We start from the raw sequence: 10,184 nt of genomic DNA on the forward strand, positions 1-10,184 counted from the left end.
GTGTTTTCCAGGTATTTATATTTATTGGGTGTTTTCCAGGTATTTATATTTATTGGGTGTTTTCCAGGTATTTATATTTATTGGGTGTTTTCCAGGTATTTATTGGGTGTCTTCCAGGTATTTATTGGGTGTTTTCCAGGTATTTATATTTATTGGGTGTTTTCCAGGTATTTATTGGGTGTTTTCCAGGTATTTATATTTATTGGGTGTCTTCCAGGTATTTATATTTATTGGGTGTTTTCCAGGTATTTATATTTATTGGGTGTTTTCCAGGTATTTATTGGGTGTTTTCCAGGTATTTATTGGGTGTTTTCCAGGTATTTATTGGGTGTCTTCCAGGTATTTATATTTATTGGGTGTTTTCCAGGTATTTATTGGGTGTTTTCCAGGTATTTATATTTATTGGGTGTTTTCCAGGTATTTATTGGGTGTCTTCCAGGTATTTATATTTATTGGGTGTTTTCCAGGTATTTATATTTATTGGGTGTTTTCCAGGTATTTATTGGGTGTTTTCCAGGTATTTATATTTATTGGGTGTTTTCCAGGTATTTATTGGGTGTCTTCCAGGTATTTATATTTATTGGGTGTTTTCCAGGTATTTATATTTATTGGGTGTTTTCCAGGTATTTATATTTATTGGGTGTTTTCCAGGTATTTATATTTATTGGGTGTTTTCCAGGTATTTATATTTATTGGGTGTTTTCCAGGTATTTATTGGGTGTTTTCCAGGTATTTATATTTATTGGGTGTTTTCCAGGTATTTATTGGGTGTTTTCCAGGTATTTATATTTATTGGGTGTTTTCCAGGTATTTATATTTATTGGGTGTTTTCCAGGTATTTATATTTATTGGGTGTTTTCCAGGTATTTATATTTATTGGGTGTTTTCCAGGTATTTATATTTATTGGGTGTTTTCCAGGTATTTATATTTATTGGGTGTTTTCCAGGTATTTATATTTATTGGGTGTTTTCCAGGTATTTATATTTATTGGGTGTTTTCCAGGTATTTATATTTATTGGGTGTTTTCCAGGTATTTATTGGGTGTTTTCCAGGTATTTATTGGGTGTCTTCCAGGTATTTATTGGGTATTTTTCAGGTATTTTTGAGATATTTTTCAGGTATTTATCTTACGTTCTCCTCGAGTTCCCTGAACGCCTCGTCGGCCTGCTTGGCGTCGGGCCGCCCAGTGGGGGGCCGCCCAGCAGGGGGGCTCTGAGGCTGGAGATCGCACTCCTGCGCCGCGTTCTCCGTGGCGTTTATCGTCCTCAGAACCTCCGCCGTGAGGTCGCAGAGCGCCGCCGCACTGGACCTCTGCAACCACACAATGCCTTACATTATTATCTATTATTAGATCTTATATCTTTTTTAATTATTGTTATTATTTTATTATTTGTATTATTATTTATTTATACCTTTTTAAATATTTTTTGTCAGTTTTAATTATTTGCTTTAGCTTTCCTTTTTTCTTAAAGTATATTTGTTAAATGATATGTATTTGTGTATTTGTTTATTTGTTTATGTATTTATTGTGTATTATGTTATATCTTGGCCTTTAAGGGACGTTACTGATCGGCGCTGCGACGGAGCTTCTGAGGAAGACCTCAGACAGTAACTGTAACATAGAGTCGGACCCCCCCTCACCTTCTGGGCCTGGGTGGGCGTCTCGTCACTGGAGGAGCTCATCTCTTTGTCCCGCCCCCCCCTCACAGCAGGGGGCCTCCCAGCAGGGGGCCTCCCAGCAGGCTTCCTGAGGGGCTCCTCGTCTGAAGAGGGACCCCCCTTATCACTCAGAGGCCCCCCCAACTCACTCAGCTTCCTGCGCAGCTTCTCCTCCTCGCCGGGACCCCCCTGACAAATACATTATATATCAATATATACTTATATACATATATACAGTATATATATACACAGAGCAGCTTCTCCTCCTCGCCGGGACCCCCCGACAAACACATTATATACAGTGTGTATGTAGAGTGTGTATAAGTACCTGGTCGGCGGGGGTGATCTTTCCCTCCAGGCGGTTCAGCAGACTCTCGATGGCCGACATCCGTTTATTCAGCTCGTTCATCTGGAGGGAGAAAGCATCCGGGTCAGAACCCACCAACACACACATCGACGGGGGAGTGGAACCTGACTCTGATTGGATGTCCCTGATTGTCGGCGGGGCTTAAGTAACAGTTAGGTGATTGGTCAGTTGGTCAGTCAGTGCTGTGATTGGCTCTTACGGGGCGGGGCTTGGGTAAGGGTCAGGTGAGTTGTCAGTTGGTCAGGTGGTCAGTCAGTGCTGTGATTGGCTCTTACGGGGGGCGGGGCTTGTCCCAGGTTCTCTTGAGACGACGCCCTGCTGTTCCTGCGGCGGTGTGGGGGGGGCTGCTGGTAGAGGGGGGGTGGCTGCTGGTAGGGGGGGGGGGTAGCTCTCCTCTTCATCAGACGTGTCCACGTACTGCCGGGCGGCCGAGGAGCTGATCCTGGAGAGAGAGCGGGTCCTCACCATCCTGCTCTCCTCCTCTGCAGGTGAACATACAGGTACACACAGGTAAGCAGTGTGTACTGTGTTCCATTGGAGACACCTTGTGGCGGTCCAGGCTCTTGTGTACTCTGTGTGTACTCTGTGTACTTGTACCTGCTCTCATGTTGTAGAGGCTCTTGCGGCGGTTTCCTCTCATGTTGTTCGTGTCGAAGTAATCATCGTTCCTGAAGCCTCGCTCCTCCTGAAGCTGCTGCTGAGAACCAAGCAGAACCACATCCAGAACCACATCCAGAACCAAATCCAGAACCACATGAAGAACCAAGCAGAACCACATCCAGAACCAAGCAGAACCACATCCAGAACCACATGAAGAACCACATGAAGAACCACATGAAGAACCACATGAAGAGCCACATGGAGAACCACATGAAGAACCACATGAAGAACCACATGAAGAGCCACATGGAGAACCACATGAAGAACCACATGAAGAACCACATGAAGAACCACATGAAGAGCCACATGAAGAACCACATGAAAAGCCACATGAAGAACCACATGAAGAACCACATGAAGAACCACATGGAGAACCACATGAAGAACCACATGAAGAACCACATGAAGAACCACATGAAGAGCCACATGAAGAACCACATGGAGAACCACATGAAGAACCACATGAAGAACCACATGAAGAACCACATGAAGAACCACATGGAGAACCACATGAAGAACCACATGAAGAACCACATGAAGAACCACATGAAGAGCCACATGGAGAGCCACATGGAGAACTAGATGCTATATGTTAACGCTACATGCTAAATGCTAGATGCTAGATGTTAGATGTTAACACTAAATGCTAGATGTTAACGCTAAATGCTAGATGTTAACGCTAAATGCTAGATGCTAGATGCTAGATGTTAATGCTAAATGCTAGATGCTAGATGTTAGATGTTAACACTAAATGCTAGATGTTAACGCTAAATGCTAGATGTTAACGCTAAATGCTAGATGCTAGATGCTAGATGTTAACGCTAAATGCTAGATGCTAGATGTTAATGCTAAATGCTAGATGTTAACGCTAAATGCTAGATGCTAGATGCTAGATGTTAACGCTAAATGCTAGATGTTAACGCTAAATGCTAGATGCTAGATGTTAACGCTAAATGCTAGATGTTAACGCTAGATGCTAGATGCTAGATGTTAACGCTAAATGCTAGATGCTAGATGTTAATGCTAAATGCTAGATGCTAGATGTTAATGCTAAATGCTAGATGCTAGATGTTAATGCTAAATGCTAGATGCTATATGTTAACGCTAAATGCTAGATGTTAACGCTAAATGCTAGATGCTAGATGCTAGATGTTAATGCTAAATGCTAGATGCTAGATGTTAATGCTAAATGCTAGATGCTAGATGTTAACGCTAAATGCTAGATGATAGATGCTATATGTTAATGCTAAATGCTAGATGCTATATGTTAACGCTAAATGCTAGATGCTAGATGTTAATGCTAAATGCTAGATGCTAGATGTTAACGCTAAATGCTAGATGCTAGATGCTATATGTTAATGCTAAATGCTAGATGATAGATGTTAATGCTAAATGCTAGATGCTAGATGTTAACGCTAAATGCTAGATGCTAGATGTGAATGCTAAATGCTAGATGCTTGATGTTAACGCTAAATGCTAGATGCTATATGTTAATGCTAAATGCTAGATGATAGATGTTAATGCTAAATGCTAGATGCTAGATGTTAACGCTAAATGCTAGATGCTAGATGTTAATGCTAAATGCTAGATGCTAGATGTTAACGCTAAATGCTAGATGCTATATGTTAATGATAAATGCTAGATGATAGATGTTAATGCTAAATGCTAGATGCTAGATGTTAACGCTAAATGCTAGATGCTAGATGTTAATGCTAAATGCTAGATGCTAGATGTTAACGCTAAATGCTAGATGCTAGATGCTATATGTTAATGCTAAATGCTAGATGATAGATGTTAATGCTAAATGCTAGATGCTAGATGTTAACGCTAAATGCTAGATGCTAGATGCTATATGTTAATGCTAAATGCTAGATGCTAGATGTTAACGCTAAATGCTAGATGCTAGATGTTAATGCTAAATGCTAGATGCTAGATGTTAACGCTAAATGCTAGATGCTAGATGCTATATGTTAATGCTAAATGCTAGATGATAGATGTTAATGCTAAATGCTAGATGCTAGATGTTAACGCTAAATGCTAGATGCTAGATGTTAATGCTAAATGCTAGATGCTAGATGTTAACGCTAAATGCTAGATGCTAGATGTTAACACTAAAAGCTAAATGCTAGATGCTAGATGCTAAAGCTCCAGGTGTTGTCCCACCTGCACGGAGGGGCGGCGGGCGTACGGGTAGTAATCCTCGGGGTCGAAGTCCAGAGGATGGACTGACAGCAGGCGCTTGTTCTTCCTCATCTGTAGAAGAGGAGGAGGAAGAGGAAGAGGAGGTTACAGAGCTTCAGGATTAACCAATGATTCAGATTCAGGTGTAATATCTGCGTTTCTGTCACCACTTTGTAGCGCTGCACCTCGGACTCTCCGTGGTCGTCCTCGCCGTTATACGCCTCTGCAGGAACAGCACACACACATTGATATGAATACATAAACACGTATACATCTGTGTTTATTAGGTTTACTCACGGCTGTGGACGTCCGGCATGCTCATGGTGTCGTCATCCCGCCCGCCTGCAGAGGAACAGGAAGTTTCATATATTAAATAATGATTATAATAATGAATATTAGCGATACTTTGACCCTGTTACCTTCTCCGTTCAGCCTCTTGTACAGAGACCTCATCACCTTGGCGCTGCCGAAGCGCTTGAAGCGGTTCCTCACGTTATCATGGTACCAACCCGCGGTCCCCACCTTCAGAACCCTGCAGAGCACACAGGAAGTACCTCAGAACACACAGGAAGTATCTCAGAACACCTGGCCCCGCCCCCTCACCTGGTCATACGGCAGTTGTCACAGACCCAGCCCCTCTCCTTCCGGTTGTAGCCCCGCCCCCTCACCTGGTCATATGGCAGTTGTCACAGACCCAGCCCCTCTCCTTCCTGTTGTAGCCCCGCCCCCTCACATGTAGCCCCGCCCCCTCACCTGGCCATACGGTAGTTGCCACAGACCCAGGCCCTCTCCTTCCTGTTGTAGCCCCGCCCCCTCACCTGGTCATACGGCAGTTGTCACAGACCCAGCGCCTCTCCTTCCTGTTGTAGCCCCGCCCCCTCACCTGGTCATACGGCAGTTGTCACAGACCCACGCCCTCTCCTTCCTGTTGTAGCCCCGCCCCCTCACGTGTAGCCCCGCCCCTCGCCTGATCATACGGCAGTTGTCACAGACCCAGCCCCTCTCCTTCCTGTTGTAGCCCCGCCCCCTCACCTGGTCATACGGCAGTTGTCACAGACCCAGCCCCTCTCCTTCCTGTTGTAGCCCCGCCCCCTCACCTGGTCATACGGCAGTTGTCACAGACCCAGCCCCTCTCCTTCCTGTTGTAGCCCCGCCCCCTCACCTGGTCATACGGCAGTTGTCACAGACCCAGCCCCTCTCCTTCCTGTTGTAGCCCCGCCCCCTCACCTGGTCATACGGCAGTTGTCACAGACCCAGCCCCTCTCCTTCCTGTTGTAGCGGCTGCAGCTCTTGCAGGTGAACACCTTGCAGTCGATGCAGAGCCTCTTGCTGCTCAGCAGGAACCTGAAGGGCTGCAGGCAGCGCAGGCAGTGGGAGGTGGAGAGGGAGGACTGGGAGGAGAGCAGGGTCTTCTTAGAGTCCTCCTCCTGGATCTTGCTCTTCAGGTCCCTGACAGAGAGGAGAGGAGGCAGTGAGAGGAGGAGAGGGAGGACTGGGAGGAGAGCAGGGTCCTCTTAGAGTCTGCAGGTCCCTAAGAGAGAGGAGAGCAGGGTCCTCTTAGAGTCTGCAGGTCCCTGAGAGAGAGGAGAGGGAGGAGAGCAGGGTCCTCTTAGAGTCTGCAGGTCCCTGAGAGAGAGGACAAGGAGGAGAGCAGGGTCCTCTTAGAGTCTGCAGGTCCCTGAGAGGGAGGAGAGGGAGGAGAGCAGGGTCCTCTTAGCGTCTGCAGGTCCCTGAGAGAGAGGACAAGGAGGAGAGCAGGGTCCTCTTAGAGTCTGCAGGTCCCTGAGAGAGAGGACAAGGAGGAGAGCAGGGTCCTCTTAGAGTCTGCAGGTCCCTGAGAGAGAGGAGAGCAGGGTCCTCTTAGAGTCTGCAGGTCCCTGAGAGAGAGGAGAGGGAGGAGAGCAGGGTCCTCTTAGCGTCTGCAGGTCCCTGAGAGAGAGGACAAGGAGGAGAGCAGGGTCCTCTTAGAGTCTGCAGGTCCCTGAGAGAGAGGACAAGGAGGAGAGCAGGGTCCTCTTAGAGTCTGCAGGTCCCTGAGAGAGAGGAGAGCAGGGTCCTCTTAGAGTCTGCAGGTCCCTGAGAGAGAGGAGAGCAGGGTCCTCTTAGAGTCTGCAGGTCCCTGAGAGAGAGGAGAGGGAGGAGAGCAGGGTCCTCTTAGGGTCTGCAGGTCCCTGAGAGAGAGGAGAGGGAGGAGAGCAGGGTCCTCTTAGAGTATGCAGGTCCCTGAGAGGGAGGAGAGGGAGGAGAGCAGGGTCCTCTTAGAGTCTGCAGGTCCCTGAGAGAGAGGAGAGGGAGGAGAGCAGGGTCCTCTTAGGGTCTGCAGGTCCCTGAGAGGGAGGAGAGAGAGGAGAGCAGGGTCCTCTTAGAGTCTGCAGGTCCCTGAGAGGGAGGAGAGGGAGGAGAGCAGGGTCCTCTTAGAGTCTGCAGGTCCCTGAGAGAGAGGAGAGGGAGGAGAGCAGGGTCCTCTTAGGGTCTGCAGGTCCCTGAGAGAGAGGAGAGGGAGGAGAGCAGGGTCCTCTTAGGGTCTGCAGGTCCCTGAGAGAGAGGAGAGAGCAGGGTCCTCTTAGAGTCTGCAGGTCCCTGAGAGAGAGGAGAGGGAGGAGAGCAGGGTCCTCTTAGGGTCTGCAGGTCCCTGAGAGAGAGGAGAGGGAGGAGAGCAGGGTCCTCTTAGAGTCTGCAGGTCCCTGAGAGGGAGGAGAGAGAGGAGAGCAGGGTCCTCTTAGAGTCTGCAGGTCCCTGAGAGGGAGGAGAGAGAGGAGAGCAGGGTCCTCTTAGAGTCTGCAGGTCCCTGAGAGGGAGGAGAGGGAGGAGAGCAGGGTCCTCTTAGAGTCTGCAGGTCCCTGAGAGAGAGGACAAGGAGGAGAGCAGGGTCCTCTTAGAGTCTGCAGGTCCCTGAGAGAGAGGAGAGCAGGGTCCTCTTAGAGTCTGCAGGTCCCTGAGAGAGAGGAGAGGGAGGAGAGCAGGGTCCTCTTAGGGTCTGCAGGTCCCTGAGAGAGAGGAGAGGGAGGAGAGCAGGGTCCTCTTAGGGTCTGCAGGTCCCTGAGAGAGAGGAGAGGGAGGAGAGCAGGGTCCTCTTAGGGTCTGCAGGTCCCTGAGAGAGAGGAGAGGGAGGAGAGCAGGGTCCTCTTAGAGTCTGCAGGTCCCTGAGAGAGAGGAGAGGGAGGAGAGCAGGGTCCTCTTAGAGTCTGCAGGTCCCTGAGAGGGAGGAGAGGGAGGAGAGCAGGGTCCTCTTAGCGTCTGCAGGTCCCTGAGAGAGAGGAGAGCAGGGTCCTCTTAGAGTCTGCAGGTCCCTGAGAGAGAGGACAAGGAGGAGAGCAGGGTCCTCTTAGAGTCTGCAGGTCCCTGAGAGAGAGGAGAGCAGGGTCCTCTTAGAGTCTGCAGGTCCCTGAGAGAGAGGAGAGGGAGGAGAGCAGGGTCCTCTTAGCGTCTGCAGGTCCCTGAGAGAGAGGAGAGCAGGGTCCTCTTAGAGTCTGCAGGTCCCTGAGAGGGAGGAGAGGGAGGAGAGCAGGGTCCTCTTAGCGTCTGCAGGTCCCTGAGAGAGAGGAGAGGGAGGAGAGCAGGGTCCTCTTAGAGTCTGCAGGTCCCTGAGAGAGAGGAGAGGGAGGAGAGCAGGGTCCTCTTAGCGTCTGCAGGTCCCTGAGAGAGAGGAGAGCAGGGTCCTCTTAGAGTCTGCAGGTCCCTGAGAGAGAGGAGAGGGAGGAGAGCAGGGTCCTCTTAGGGTCTGCAGGTCCCTGAGAGGGAGGAGAGGGAGGAGAGCAGGGTCCTCTTAGCGTCTGCAGGTCCCTGAGAGAGAGGAGAGGGAGGAGAGCAGGGTCCTCTTAGCGTCTGCAGGTCCCTGAGAGAGAGGAGAGGGAGGAGAGCAGGGTCCTCTTAGGGTCTGCAGGTCCCTGAGAGGGAGGAGAGGGAGGAGAGCAGGGTCCTCTTAGAGTCTGCAGGTCCCTGAGAGGGAGGAGAGGGAGGAGAGCAGGGTCCTCTTAGCGTCTGCAGGTCCCTGAGAGAGAGGAGAGGGAGGAGAGCAGGGTCCTCTTAGGGTCTGCAGGTCCCTGAGAGGGAGGAGAGGGAGGAGAGCAGGGTCCTCTTAGAGTCTGCAGGTCCCTGAGAGGGAGGAGAGGGAGGAGAGCAGGGTCCTCTTAGCGTCTGCAGGTCCCTGAGAGAGAGGAGAGGGAGGAGAGCAGGGTCCTCTTAGCGTCTGCAGGTCCCTGAGAGAGAGGAGAGGGAGGAGAGCAGGGTCCTCTTAGGGTCTGCAGGTCCCTGTGTGAAAGGTCACAAAGAGCTTGAGCCCTGAAGACATAAACATGTGAGTTTAGAGATTTCCTCAAATGCCGTTGCCATGGCATCCCTCGCCATGACGCCGTGACGCCGTGACGCCGTGACGCCATGACGCCGTGACGCCGTGACGCCGTGACGCCGTGACGCCGTGACGCCGTGACGCCGTGACGCCGTGACGCCGTGACGCCGTGACGCCGTGACGCCGTGACGCCGTGACGCCGTGACGCCGTGACGCCGTGACGCCGTGACGCCGTGACGCCGTGACGCCGTGACGCCGTGACGCCGTGACGCCGTGACGCCGTGACGCCATGACGCCATGACGCCGTGACGCCGTGACGCCATGACGCCGTGACGCCGTGACGCCGTGACGCCGTGACGCCGTGACGCCGTGACGCCGTGACGCCGTGACGCCGTGACGCCATGACGCCGTGACGCCATGACGCCATGACGCCATGACGCCATGACGCCGTGACGCCATGACGCCATGACGCCGTGACGCCATGACGCCATGACGCCATGACGCCATGACGCCGTGACGCCATGACGCCATGACGCCATGTTTATGCTGTAACTCGCATGTGTTTCTTATAATAGGCCAGTGCTCTTATTGTGAAAGGACCTGATGTGTCAGCGCCCCTGGGGCTGCTGGGAGTTGCAGTCTTTAGTGAAAGAGAGTCTTTGTGAGGCGCATGTGACCGTCATGTGACCAGAGACAGGAAGCACCCTCACAGAAAACACGTGTTGCATAGGAACTCATGATATTATTTATATACATATATAGATGAAAAGAATTGAACTGCTTAAAAATAAAAAGCTGAACTCTGACCTGAGAGTCTCCAGTTCACAGTGTGGACTCTCCAGTCCAGCAGACAGCAGCTTCACTCCTGAATCCGGCAGGTCGTTGTTACTCAGGTCCAGATCTCTCAGACTGGAGGACTGGGAGCTGAGGACTGAGGACAGAGCTGCCCAGCTTCTCTCTGACAGCTCACAGCCACTCAGCCTGGGGAAAGATCAGCAGTGAACACAAACAGTTTTATTCTCATGTCT

At 50.5% G+C, this 10,184-nt stretch overlaps 1 pseudogene; it reads right to left on the bottom strand.

The window, feature by feature from the left end:
* Positions 1-1,132: 1,132 nt before the first annotated feature.
* LOC117440515 (melanophilin-like) lies at positions 1,133-9,687 on the bottom strand (annotated as a pseudogene).
* Between the last annotated feature and the right edge of the window lie 497 nt (positions 9,688-10,184).

This window comes from Pseudochaenichthys georgianus, unplaced genomic scaffold, assembly GCF_902827115.2.
Source record: "Pseudochaenichthys georgianus unplaced genomic scaffold, fPseGeo1.2 scaffold_1012_arrow_ctg1, whole genome shotgun sequence".
In the NCBI taxonomy this organism is placed as follows: Eukaryota; Metazoa; Chordata; class Actinopteri; order Perciformes; family Channichthyidae; genus Pseudochaenichthys; species Pseudochaenichthys georgianus.